The sequence below is a fragment of the Platalea leucorodia genome, assembly GCF_965183815.1.
Source record: "Platalea leucorodia genome assembly, chromosome: 1".
Taxonomy (NCBI): domain Eukaryota; kingdom Metazoa; phylum Chordata; class Aves; order Pelecaniformes; family Threskiornithidae; genus Platalea; species Platalea leucorodia.
The window spans coordinates 112,066,467-112,081,683 of NC_138823.1; the positions used below are offsets into that span (position 1 = coordinate 112,066,467).

Genomic DNA, 15,217 nt, shown 5'->3' on the forward strand with positions numbered 1-15,217 from the left:
GTTTTTACCTAGCAGCCTTGGGGCTTTAACAAAAGCTTATTATTTATGTGCACAGAGTTCAAACAGTAAAGTTGGAGCTTTTCTGAGGCTTGGGATTGCTTTTAAACTTTTTTTTTCTCATCTTCTGTTCCACAGTGGTAGTCTATATCCATCAATCCATCTTTCCTAGGCAATTTTAAAATGCCAAAATGAAAATTAATTGGTTTCTTGATTTGTCACAGAGTCATTCCACCTACAGAGGAGAATCTTATGGAATATAAAATCATTGGTAATTACTAGAAGAATAAGGTTTTCTTTCCCTGAAATAAATAATCAAGCACAAAGACAATAAAATTACTGGGGATGCCTCTGGTCCCCCCCCCCTTTTGCCTTTAGTCCCGAAATAAAGGAAGTGTCAATTCAACCTGACAGCATATCAGATGTTTCAGTTATCTGTCCTGTTGTCTCCTTACCCTGCACTTCACCTCTACTATTTCAGCACTTAAGAGTAAACACAGTCTTGTGACGTGTAGATGACCAGATGTCCTTCACTGACATAGCTGGAGCCTTCACCCGATTCACTTGGTCACTACCAATTGATAGTGCTACTGAAACACAAGTCAAAGCCCATAGGTGGCAAAACCTTCTGCGGTCAGACCTACATCATGACAAAGAAATATGAAATGAAAATCTGTTCAGAACAAAGGTGGGGCATGGTATGCTAATGAAGATTTAGGGCTTGAGAAAAAAGGTCAGTAACTGGCAAAAAAAAAAAAAGGGGGGGGGGGCAATTATTAAATAGTAGCTCCCTCTGCAGACATGCTTACTTCAAACAGCACGTCTTTATATTGTTTCACTTAGTCCCTTTGAAAGGGAAACCACAAAATGGCTGCCTTTGAGAATAAAAGCATCCACATGGCACGTTAGAATGAAACACTTATGAAGCTTTACTGTCATTTCTTTTGCCAACGGCTTTCTTGTTAGGAAAAAAACAAATTTCAACTTTTTTTACTCAAAGCAGTTTTAGTCTCTAACAGGATTTGTAGCTATATAATACAATTAACCTCAAGAGGCTCAGAATGCTCCGGGGTCCACAGTGGCTAAAAGCAGAAGAGATGGCACAATCAAACTACAAATATTTTCTAGAACACAGCTGTGAAAGCACAGGTAATGCTGGCTTAAGAAGGAACAAAGAAAAGCATCGAGAACACCCAATTCATTCATTAGGTAGTATCCGTTGAGAGACAGAAAGGGTGGAAAGCGTGAAGGCTGTATTTGCCTGCACAACACATGGCGGAATGCAATAGCATGTATTCAACCTATCCTCCCTTCACTGTAGGACAGTTTGCATTCCCCTGCTGCCATAATTTGCTCCATCTCCAAGCTGTATTTCAAATGAACTAGACTCCTGAAAGGAAAGGGAAAGAAAAGGAAAGCAAAAATTCTCAGTCAAACCTTGATTTGAACTGTTTCTGGAATTTCAGAAAATGTAATCATTCCCTCTTCCCTTCAAAATTAATGTGCATTTCCTGCTTCTAAATAAAACAAGAAAGATAATTCCCAGAATACTATAAGAATGGTTGTTACAGTGCAATCAGAAGAAAAGGTCAGAAACTTCACAAGAAAGTATGTTATGAAATTTCCAGTATGGTTTTGCAAGCTTTGTAGAGTCCAAATATTTTGGAAAATGATCCAAACTTTTAATAATAATAAAGCAATAATACTTAACATTTACCCTTTGGGGTTGAATAAGTACACTAGAGTATTCTAGAGAATATTAAGGAAGAAGGAATCTGATGATTCCCAGTTTTGATCTTGACTATGAATCAGATAAAATGAAATTTTACCAGGTATTTTTTAAGGGGTTATTTCTAGGTTTCTTCATGTGAATCTATAGTTAAACACAGTTTAAAGATTACTTGGCAGAGTATGTATTATTTTGCATGTGCGCAGTTTTGTGATCTGATTTTAGTTGAACACCGTTTTGTGTGTATTGCTTTGCAGACTTCTATCATCTCAGCATTTTTCAACTTTTGGATATCTACACAGCCAACCTACACTGCACACAAGAGTGGAAGAAACAACCAACCAGAAAACCTCCGGTCTTTCATGCACACACTTAACGTCCGCATCCTGTGCAGCGATCTACACATGCTTTCTCTCGTAGTATGCAAGCAACTCCCCTGGCTTGTTACAATCCCCGTATCAGGACCGGGATGTTGGAAGTGAGTCTGTGACCCAACTTCCTTCACTACATGCAGTCAAAAAACCCATACGCTCTCCTTTGCTGCCTTCAAAGCTCTGCAGGAGGGTGGAAAACACACTGCCACCTTAGAGATAGCCCATGTTTTCCACAATATAGTGGCTTTTTACCTTGTTAGATTGCTTTGACAAAGAGGCACACATCTCTTCTCTGGGGCTTGCAGAGTTTGAAAGAGCCATATGGCATGCAGATCAAACATTGAGCAGGCAGAGGCACAACAACAGGTTACCATGGTGGAAGAAGAGAGGAGGATTACATGGTATTCATATGGGGTGGGGGGCAGGAGTGGGAGGAAAGAAATCATGTTTCATTACAAGTATGTTGTTCAGATTAGTCGAACTCTACCTTCTTCATTCAACCAATTCCTTGTTGGACATTGTCTCATAAAATAAAGCACTCCTCCTTTATATTTCTCTATTTATGATACAAATGAGGATAACTGGAGCTTTGGAGGAAAGGAAAAAAAAAAAAAAAAAAAAAGAAAAAATGGAAACCTTAACCAAAATGTGACCTTAGCAGATGTAATCCAATCTGATTTCCACTACATTAGCCTACGGATGCTTATGCAACTGCATAGCACAGCAACTGAGAGACAAAACAATGGAAGTTTTAAAGCTTTATTTATTGCTCGTTCTCAAAACATTCAATCGCCATCATGCTTCAACTGCCAAATCTAAATTAGAGAGTTTAAAAAAAAAAAAAAGTACTCTTCAGGGGAACATTAGAGCTCTATAGAGAGGTGTGAGCTCAAGGAGATGGAGCATCTGGCTAGAGACCAACTTGCCTATAAGTCCAGACCAAGTGGACCCATATGGATAGCTTTTAGAAAATCGTAAGTGGTAACAAGTAGAAAAATTCTCTCCCTTCCATGTTCAGCCTCCTTTTTTGGCATTAGTAATTAAACTGTACTTACTGCCATTAGCAGATTACAGAAACTTCCATCAGAATCTAAACAATTTTCATATAATCTAATCGCTTCCTTATTTATTCATGTTTACCCACAATTTTCCTCCTCTTTCAGATGGATTGCTATGTAATATTACAAAGCATAACAAGGCTGTTTTACTACTAATTAAGTGCACCAGAGCAGTATATTAATCTCCCCTTTCAAAAGCACAAGGAAAATGCATCAACTATCAGCCTAAAGGTTTAAAGCGTATTAGAATTAGCAAAGTAAAAGGTCAAAAAGATTACCACCGAAGTTTTCTTATGTCCTACATCTACATCCTACATCTATTTAATCATTTACAGTTTTGCTAACGTACTAATTCTATACAATGTTCAGCAACTAAGTTATAAATCTATGCTAGCGATCAATAATACATTTAAACTCATCTCTCGCATAAATTTGGCACAGGCCACACATTTATAATTTGCACAGCTTTTTTTCCTTCTATTTTCTTACTCAGTATGCAACGGTGCACTGCTTCCTTCCTTTGGTATTACCCAACCAGTGAACACATGCAGGACATTACTCAAACTGTTAATACCAATATCTCATAGAGTACCCTCCAAAAGTCAGGATTTATCAATATTTCCATTGTAGGGGAAATCACTCATTCACTTTGGTTGTAAATTTTCTTTTTTCTCATCAAAACTTAGCAGAGGAAATAAATTTGGGCATCAAATTATGTACATTCATTACCTGCCCTCTGATCTCTCCTGCTTTTGCATAAAATTAAAAGTAATAATTTTCATACTTCTTAAAAACATGTGTGTGTCATGAAAATGAAAAAAGTGATAAAGAGAATGGGACAGAGATAGTTATTCCCTTAAAAAAAAAAAAATCCACCAACCCATCCCCTCTCCAGAGAATTTAACAGAGGCCTTCACATCAAGAAATTAATCTCTTTTTTCTTCTCTCCCATAAATTTTATATATAATAAGTATTATATATACACATGAACAAATAAGTATAAATTCTAAAAACAACTGAGTTATTAAGTACTGTACCTATTTTACGATGGGAAAACTGTATTTCACAGAAGTTGTTCATATCTCCATAAGAATAATATTGTTGTGTTCCGATTGCTTATGAATGGTAGTTAACACATGGAAAAATTACAGTGAAGACTAAGAAGCTTTTACCAATGGTACCATGTTAATGATATGAGCTAACCCTAGAATCATGCCTAGCATTTATCTTGCATTTCCTCCCACCCCAAAACATAAAAAGGTATAAATTGCCACATCTTCAATTAGCATCTCATCATAAATTAACTGTAATATGTTCCTTTTTACGTTAACTAACACACCTTTTTACCTTTTGGGGTGCACCGTTAAGTGATTTTCCTAATGCAAAACAGTACATCACCCTCAGAACCAAATCAAAACCCACAATATTCCCAGACAGATTTATGCTTAATCCATCAGATACCACAGTCCCCTAAATAGCATGCAGTAATAATCAGTCTGTATTGCTAAGCTGGAAAACAAATACAGCAATCAAACCCCTGAAGAAAGAAAAAACCATGCAATAGCCTGGAGAAGGAAAGGGAGCAAGATGCAAACCCAGTGGAAGCTAGACTATGATTCAGAATGAGGTACGTTCTCCTCTCCTCCCCCTAAAAGAGTGTTACTGATAAAAACATTGCACAGACAGACGTATCTATTAGGATAAAACCCCAGTTATCATTTATGCACTTAAAACTATTTAGCCATGCAGGCAAAAGGAAAGAAACAAAAATAGAATGAACAGGGCAACCCCCATAACACATCCTGATCGCGACGGATGAACAACGAACTGAATATTTCCAGCTGGACGGGAGCGTCATCTCAGCACTATGTGATGTATTAGCCAAAAGCCAAGCACAGGTTTCTCGTTTCAGTCCAGCGTTAGACAGTTGAGTCAACTATTTGAGAAACTGGTTTTCACAGGAAAGTAGTTTTGAAAGTCTCAATTCAAATACCGTAAAAGAATAAAATAAAATGTAAAAAAAATTAAAAATCAGTCACTGCCTGACAGAGTTGTCATAACACACTCTCTCTCTTCATTTCCTTCATGACATGAACTGAGAACACAGAATTCTCTGCTGAATAGTTTTGATTCACTTGCATACTGCTTGCACTTTCTTTATCCAACAGAAAGGTATACTATAAAGTTGAGTGAGGCTTGGGTATTTTTATTCCCCAATCACTCTTTCTGCCAGTTTTTTTGTACTCTCTTGTTTTGCTTCAAGCTTCAGATACAAGAAAACTTGAAAATAAATGGTAAAACCTAAATTGAAACCACCATGTTTTACTACATGAACAATCAAATTCAGTGATACTTGGCAAAATTTCAGCTCACAGCAGTTTGACCTTGCCGGTTTAAAAACTGACCAGTTTGCAGAAAGAAACCAAAACAAACCCACCAAACAAAATTTTGAAATATCCTGCACCTTCCCAGAATCCTACAAATGCAAAAAAGTTTAAGCAATATTCTCCTGTAACAGAGGAGATCCCACTTCTTGTCCCAACGACCACACGCCTGATGTAAAGCCAGTCCAGTGCCCCAGTGCTTCCATTCCCTGACAAGTTACATGGGGATGCTGACACTTCTCTATTTAGCAAAGAGCTTTCAGATGTACACATAAAAAGTGCTAGGGAACAGATGAATGATATTATAGAGACGATTATTTCATTTTAAAGTATATGCTTATATCAAACATAGGTGTCAAAACAGTAAAGTGGGGAATGATGAACAAACATTTGATAACAGAGAAAAAAGTAGTACATTATGTACTTTCAACTTTGTCTTTCAAATTTTCTACACTAACCACCCATATTTTTGGTTACTTAGCAATATTGCATGGCTTCTAGATATGATTTCACATTAGAAGTTTTGGAAATTTGGGGGTTGAGTGTCCTGATTTTGGCTGGGATAGAGTAGCTGTTATAGTGCTGTGTTTTGGATTTAGGATGAGAATAATGCTGATAACACACCGATGTTTTAGTTGTCGCTAACTAGTGCCTATACCAAGTCAAGGACTTTTCAGCTTCTCATGCTCTACCGGCTGAGAAGGCTGGGGGTGCACAAGAAGCTGAGAGGACAGCTGACCCAGACTGGCCAAAGGGCTGTCCCACACCATATGGCGTCATGCCCAGCATATAAAGCTGGGGGAAGAAGAAGGAGGGGGGGGGGGGACATTCAGAGTGATGGCGTTTGTCTTCCCAAGTAACCATTATGCGTGATGGAGCCCTGCTTTCCTGGAGATGACCGAACACCTGCCTGCCGATGGGAAGTAGTGAATGAATTCCTTGTTTTGCTTTGCTGGCGTGCACAGTTTTTGCTTTCCCTATTAAACTGTCTTTATCTCAACCCACAAGTTTTCTCACTTTTACGCTTCCGATTCTCTCCCCTCATCCCACCAGGGGGGAAGTGAGCAAGCGGCTGTGTGGGGCTTAGTTGCCGGCTGGGGTTAAACCATGACACTGATTTCACAACCATGACCAACAAAAAGGTGTTCTTAAATTTAAGACTGACACAATTGCCGTATGAAGTAATTTTCCTTCCTTTTTGTGACATTTCTTTCTGTATACCATTCTAGATACAAAGGCACAGACAGACAGAAAGTCACAGACAGATCTCATGACTGCTTTTTGAAAAACGACGGCCTTCCTAAATTCTCTGTGTTGGGAGGTTATACAAGTTGCATAGCCAGTACTTGGAAAAAAAAATAAAGACTGCACACTGACATACTGACATCGTTTCAACTGATGAGTTATTGCACATCAGATGCTCCTCAATTAGTCTCCTTACGTGCTCTTGGCCACAGTAAACATGACACAAACTTAACAACTTTTGTGTCAGTGAGTAAGGTACATTACCTCACCTTTTCCACGCACTCAGAAAAGAAAACCTGAGCACATGGACTCAGAGTAGAACAGAAAACAATCTGTGTCGAAGCCCTCAGAGGGGAAAGCCAGCCGCTGGGTACAACCCACCAGTTCTGCTCCCACCACCAACTGGGACTGCCACACTTCCCATGTAGCGAATGTTATCCAATGGCACTGATCAACATCAAAGATTTCTCTCCTATTGCGATGCTCTTTAAGAAGTGCAATCTGAATGTCAACTAGGCAAAGTAAATTAAAATATGGGTTACTGTCTGCATATCAAAAGCAGAAGAATAAAATATGGAGGGAACTGCATCTTTTTGGAACTGTGAGTGAAAAGTGTCCTACTACAAGAGTAATATACTTCACTATAAGCATTTCCCTCATTTTTCATTTTTTCTTACCAATAGCAAGGATCTTAAGGGCAGCATGTTGCCCACAGGCCTTATACTGGGAAGCATTTGCCCTAAAGCATCTTTTCTCTGAATGTGTCTCTCTCTTTTAATCTGCAACAATATGGTCTGATTTTGAGAAAGAGAACATTGCCAGCTTCTGTTGATTTCAGCAGGGACTGAGGATGCATTTTCCTTATAGTTTCCTCAAACTAACTTTATCAGTTGGTCTAATAAAACTATCACCTTTTCCTGTAAATCTCATCTCTGAAAATCAGGTGTTCGGACTCTTTCAGATGCCTTTGAACTAACTTAACTCATAGTGGATATTTCAGTGAAATCTGCAAAATATATGGCTCTTCCACAGACTCCCTACAACCTGAGTCTCCTAAGCTTCAGGGACAAATCTATACAAAGAGGTATTTCTACCATGCATCTAGGACTGATAACAGTTCACATCTCCTCCTACGTACCTTAACTTCTTTTTAATCCTCTTCTCCAGTTAGCCCAGAGACAGATAACTGTAACCTAGGACAGATACTCTCAAATGAAACACTAGTGGCAACGTGCAGCCAGGAAGGAGAACATGCATGCCTTCCACATTAAATCTTACTCTTTCTGGAAAGATGAGGCAATAGCCATTTGTTTTAAAAAGATCATTCAGGCTTCATAAGCACACTGTACATTCTCACACTAAACAGTAAAGAGAAAATAATTTTTTTTGTTCTAGCACAGCTAAAGTTCTAATAACAACAGACAAGTAGAAGAATCTACTTTTATTTAGATATATACAGATATATACACATATTTATACAAACTTTACATATATACACACACATACATGTATATATACATATATAAAAAAAGTAAACAGTGGTAAATGCTATTCCCAGGATGAACACAGGAAAAAGATGGACTATAAAAAGAAATACCCAGCTTCCCCACAAAGATGCCTTTCTATGGCTTTCACATTACCTAGACCCATCTGTCAAAGCAGATTCTGCAATAGGTCATGTAACTGACACAACAAAAATTATGATTCGGATTCAGGAAAGATTTAGTCCACCCCTGCCCAGTTAAGCATTTAAGTATTTTAAGTACATGCTGAAATTCCTGTCGAAGTTATGGACATGCCCAAGCAGTTTTCTTGAATGGGAAATGTTGACTTGAGTGAAGCTTATAAGAACACATTTACTTTTGAGAATTAATGTCCTCCCTCATCTGAAAACAAGACCATGAATAACACACAAGACTGGGGATCAGCAATGACAATACAGCAAGCGTCAGAGGAAGAGGGAGAGATTTATCTTGACAATCTGCAGGAAAACCTGCATAATTCTAACCAGTGCCAAAAGTGCCAGATGCAGGACTTTACATAAATGCAATAGAAATTGGAGAACCTTAAGGTAACGATGACTTCAGCCTCTGAAATGTGACACAGGGAATGCATGTCCACAGTGAAGCTTGCAGTGCAGCTGCAGGACAGCTAAACATAACCTACCTTTAAACTAGGTCAGGCAACAATGGTACCTGACCAGGGTGTATGGTGGCTGTACGATTTGTTAGATTAAAGATAGGAACTGATGCGCGTTACAATTGCTTCCTGAAGCTGAAACACAAATAGTAAAGGGTGGGTATATATTGACTACCCAGCTGTGGGACTGTATTATATACACCACCTATGTAAGGATGTGTCATCAGAGCAACACCTTTCACATCTAAATTACACTACACTGCAGCAACGAAGCTTCACGAGGACTAAGTTCACCTGAAAAAAACGTTTGAGTTACCCTTCAGGAGAAATATAGTACTTGTGCGGGAAAGGAAAAGGCCACAACAAAACAGAGCCCATTACATGGGCTTGGAATCTGTGCCACGAAACTCCATTTGGGGAGGGGAGTCAGAACATAAGCAGTGGCCCCTAAAAAATTTTGATATTGCAGCCTTGGACGCGCCCATTCCAAAGATGCCAGATTCACCATGCCATTAAATCTGAAGTAGAAAGCTCACAAGAGAGGAGAAGATGACAAAAATTCACACTGGTACCTGGAAAATTGACCTTTTCCTGGAAACCATAATTTAATTTTAATTAATATGCATAAAAAAATGTTAAATGAAAAACACAGGTCTGGTTCCTATCTGTTTTTTTTTTTCCAATCATGGAAAAAACAGTGTGCAAGAATAATAAACTAAACTAAATCCAGCTCATGGATTTACTTATAGTCAAATATGAAGCAGCTTCAGTGCTTGTGAAAGAAAGAAAACTTCCTTTCTTCAATGACTTCCAAAATTCTGTGAATGAAATTTTAGCATTCATCAGTGTGAATTCTTGTCTTGCAAATATACTACTCAGGAAGTTTCTGGTTAGCAATTAGTGAGATCATACGTAGTGGTCTATACAGATTAAAAGCCAAAGAAATGCCCAAGAGTGATTAAAGATGTAACAATACAGACATTACCAAGCCTGGAAGACAATGAAGGAGCCCTGTGTCCTTTCACAGGCATTTTGTTATCTCAGTCTATATCTGTAGGTTAGATTCTGCTCATGGCAGCATCAGAAGAGCGGGAATATTTCCAAGTAGTCAGCTTTGAACAGACTACCTCAGAAGCAAATTCAGCTGAAAAAGTTAAGCAAGAATGCTTCTCTAGAAAAGCTGTAGTTTACATTCTGCTTCACACCTGGCCTACATAAAATGTGCTCAAGGCAGAACCAAGCACTGCTTTCTCCCCTGGTTTTTATCTTGCCAATACTCGAGCATCAAGTATGACAAAGTTAGCTAAAACCAGAGAAAGTGGAAATAATACCCAGGCCCCTGCTCCAATGCCCAACGGGAACCTAACAACGAGGAATGCAGAGCAGGGCTCTGCTTTGCTGCTCTGCCACCAGAAGGCTCCACACACAGCAGCGGGAAGGCTGCCAGAAGGCAAGGGAGAGACCAGACCGAATTTCTGCCAGCCAATACACCCTCTTAGGCCAGTTCTTCTAAGAGGGAAGAGGGTAAGGCACCAACAGAAAGCCCCTCGGTGCTCTCCTGATTCAGTGGGATAAAACAGCTCCTACAAAGTAGGGCAGCTCTCTCTACTTGCATTCTTCCAATACCATGCTCTACGTGACCGGTCCAGCCAAGGCTGGTCTCTGACTCTGTACACTGCCACAGACCATTGCGAGGAGTGGGGGCTGCATTTCTGCCATTATGAACTCTGTTCTGAGTAAGAGCTACATTAAAATCCCAACACCTCTACCAGAAATTTTGCTGTAGCTCCTCTGTGCCAATTACATAATGCAAACGTAAGTTTTGAACTTTGCTGGCTGGGGGGGGGGGGGGGGGGGGGGGGGGAATAATTTGAAAACAGCTGCATTTTCCAATTCTTCTACCAACCGACTTGTCCTCTAAGCCTGGCTGTGTTACAGCAGTCATCGCGTTACACTCCCTGGGAGTATGCCTAAGCATACACATGTACATGCATGTTTGAATGCATACATACACACACTAAAGTTATAATACATGTGTAGATTTCATTCTGTATTTACTCGTTTTCTGTAAGCACCATTCCTAATGGAAAATAGACCATGTCTCCTTTTTAAGGGAATGATTAGGACCACATGTTTCCCTGACTCCTATGTTGAGGACCTTGCTGATGCTTTAGAAACCAAATTACTAACAGCATACTAAACTTATTTCCCTGGTGGAAACCACTGGCTACTAACTTAGTGAATATGAATACATTTGTCCCTAACCATACAGGTAATCATCATATAGAGCCAGAGGCCTAAAATGAGTAAGTATGGGGCAGATGAGAGCAAGGTTCATATGCAACAGTAACATATTCTATAACCAAATGACTTTGTTTATCTGAGAAACTCAGTATTATATCACTTTTCCTAAAGAGAACATAAACAGCGCATTTTTGAAGAAACAGTTACTTAATGTGCAACTTGTCACCACTATCAGCTTTAACGTAATAAAATACATGTGGAAAATCCCTTGAAGCAAACCTTCTGCAAAGCAGATTCTTCTCTAGTCTGGGTCAGAGGGTGTGTATGTCTATGAAGGAAATGCTATCTCTCTCTCTCTCTTTCACACACCCACTCGCTGTAGGTCATACAGCAGAGCTCACTGTTGTGATGTGTCTGCTGTATGCGTGGCATCAGCTCCTCGAGGTAAAGAAATTACTGTTGTTTCTTGGGGAGCATCTGTGCCTTGTAAAGAAAACCAACAAATCACACTTTGACATATTAAATAGCAGCACTCATTGAAATTTCAACCAAGGATCTCTAAAGTACTTTGCAGACAATCAATAAAGCATGTTTCAGCAAGGTAAATATTACTCTCCATATTTTGTAAATATGGAAACCACAGCACTACCTAGGTGAATAACTTAACCAAAGTCATTCCAAAAAACGTGGAAGTGACAAGCATTACAACCAAGCTCCAGGCTCTCTAATTGTGGAACCACCAGACTTCAACCATTAGGTTTGGATGAAAGCCTGCACAACCTGATCTGGCAGGGTACACAGCATCTCTGGGCAGTAGATAAAGCCTCTCATTTGTCTTTGACTCAATGAGCGATACCAGTACTAATATGTCAGGGGCAGACAAGCCAGAGCAGTTCGCCCCAAATTCTATTTTAGGAGGTTAAAGGAAATATTCCAGTAAATGGATCACAGCACCCCTTGTATTTTGCACTAGGCTCCCTAGGTAATTGCTGTGTAGGACCCTGAAGAACCACTCTTGCACTAACCACATTTGCTATAACTAAGCAAACTTCAGCCTACCCCGATATAAACATTTCCTACCACAGCTCTGTCAAGAAGATTTTGACAACTTTTATACTATAGCTTTGTCCTACACTTGATAATTTTTTCAAATTCTGAGATGCAGAAGTAGTAAGTATTAATGAGAATGCAACCATTACACCCTTATTTCTTTTAACTTCATAGCCTTAAACTCAGACCTCTGAATCAAGAATCCCATCTTTAAGCCATTCTAGTATTTTATCCTTTATGGTATCATAGGTCTTGAAACTATTCAAATTATTCTGTGCCACTCTATTTGTTCTCAAAGTTTATGCTAAAACCAGTGCAACCTGTTCCATTTATTTAATCAAAGAAAAAACTGATATAGCTGAAAAGCAGTAAGAGCAGTGGAGGAAACAGATGAGGAGGTATACAGATATGTAAATTTGCAATTTATATATGGCAAATAAGTCATTTAATGCCATTACAGAATTATTTTTGCAGTCTGAGTTGACATTTCTTTTCATTACACAGTAGATTCTCTCCCAAAATTGCTTGCAAAAGAGTTATAGGTAAGCAGCAGCAATGGGTTAATAAAAGATGGTATGCTATTAGATAAACCTTTTACAGGTTTGCATCTGAAAGTCATAACATAACCTTTTATTTCATGTGTCACTGTGACAGAAGGTTTTCAAGGCAGAGTTCTTGAAACTGCAAGATGTTAAACAGATGTACTGTACAGCCTTCCAGATTTAAATCATGAGAACTGCATTTGCAGCCTGTGTGTTGTATCCCCATTTTTTTCCCTTATCAGCTTTGGATGCTTTAAATAAAACCGTCTGGTTTATGCACCTTTTTTTTTTTCTTTAACTTTTTTTTTTTTTTTTTAATACAATGGTCTCTAAAAATCACTTCCCCCCTCCTTTCTTTCCTTTTTTTCTTCAGACTAGAAAAAAGTTATTCAAAAGTATGTCTTTTAGGCAGGAAAATGTCTCTTTGTCCTTATTCTGCAGGTGCTGGCAATCTGATCCAATTTGTTAGGTAGAAAAAGTCATCCACTGTAGAAATAGGCGGGAATGATACCAGTAAAAATAAATAAATAAAAACAGATCTGCTGAAATTTCAGCTTGAACGTGCCTCTAAACTACTGAAATATTGATAATCCCCTACCTTTTCAGTTTCAACTGTTGCTGGCACTCTGACAAAACCTCTATTAAGAAATGTTTACGTAGTCATACAATTTAGCTTGCATGCCTAGTCAGATGCCACCACTTGTGTCCTCTGAAACAATTAATGCAATCATACTTTAAATACATAGTTCGAGTAATATAGATCATCCGGGACCTCTGGTAGTCTTCTGGTCTAAAACCCTTGTAAAGCAGGGCCAACTTTAAAGTCGGATGAGGCTGTTCAGGGTCTTGTTCATTCACATATTGACTGTCTCTAAGGATGAAGATTTCACAGCGTCTCTGATCCAAAGCCTAACTAACTCCACTGCGAAATTTTTCTTCCTTACATCTAATCGGAATTTCCCTTGCTGCAACTTGCGTCCATTGTCTCTTATCCTGTCAACATGCATTTCTGGTGCTACGATTTTACTAATTTAGTGGTACGTGGAATTAGTATTTCTCACAAGGGCACATTGCTGACTCATGTTTAACTTGACGTCCACGAAGATCTTTGGGTCTTTTATCTGTGAAGCTGCTTTCTATCCAGTCAATCCCTAACCTGTACTGCTGCATGGGGCTATTCTGTCTCAGGTGCAGGACTTCCCATTTGTGTTTCTTGGACTTCAGGAGGTTCCTGCTAGCCCATTTGTCCAACCTGGGAAGGTCCCTCTGAGTGGCAGTCCTACCTTCCAGCACATCAACTATTCTCCCCAATTTGGTGTCACCTGCAAACTTGCGGAGGTTCACTCAGTCCCACTGTCCAAGTCATTAATGAGGAGTTTAAACAGTATTGGCCCCAGTACGGGCCCGAGGGAAACAGGCTGTATTGTCTATACCATGGGGTATACAAAGGCTGAACTCACAAACTGTATTGTATGTTCCATGCAACACTGCATGAAATAAATGAAGTTTCCAATTAATAAAAATATGTACATTCACTAAATTGGACAAATCATTTTGTGGTAGTCAGCATAGTACAACAGCTGGAACCTACACTACGTCATAATGGCATTTATGCTTTTTTGCATTGACGCGTATCTTTTAATTGACATTGCTGGTACTGTTCCTAGGTATTCAGTGCTACAGAGAAATGTGGTATGTAAATGAAAGGAGGAAGGACACTCCTTGATCCAAAGCATTTTTAAAAATCTCAATAAAATAACACTAGACAAAAAGACAGTACATCAGGCATCACACCGGAGAACTCAGTGAATGTACCCAGATATTAAAATCGCAATTATTCCCTTGCCAAAAAAAAAAAAAACCAACCCAAACAAACAAAACAAAACAAACCCAAACAAAACAAAACAAACAAACAAAACCCCACAACAACCCCAAAACCCCCACACCAAACAAAAAAAAAAACCAGCCCAAAAAACTTGCACGGCAAAAGGCAGGAATAGGAACATACACTATTTCCAGCAGAGTGAAAGAAAGACTAGGCATATATGGATGAACACCACAGCAAACAATTCTGAAAAAAAAAATGCAAAACAGCAACACCACCTAGCTTTTCATCCACGCAGAACACAGACAAACCATTTGAGGCAGGCAGTTACAACAGAAACAAAAATATGAGAAGAAAACCCTTTACAGGAGGAAGAATATATGAAATTCAATAATGAAATTGAAACTATTAAACATTGTAAAGTGTATACTAGTACAAAGTAAAACAAGCACGAGTAATCACACTGCTGCGAATGCAACATGGCACAAGAAACATGCTGGTTGATGGACTGGGGTCAGAAATGATCAGCACCTTTCAGATTCAAGTCCTGGGAGCTGTTTGAGTTTAGGAAAAGTCCAAAATAAGTACAAGCAGGTGGAGATCCCATTTTGCTCTGAAAAAAGCATGTAT

The 15,217-nt window shown here is 39.0% G+C and overlaps 1 protein-coding gene across 1 annotated transcript in view; it reads right to left on the reverse strand.

Moving 5' to 3' along the window:
* SUGCT (succinyl-CoA:glutarate-CoA transferase) overlaps nt 1-15,217 on the reverse strand; it is a gene marked incomplete at both ends in the record, with an annotated part of 332,869 nt that overhangs the window by 164,027 nt on the left and 153,625 nt on the right. The window lies entirely within an intron of this gene.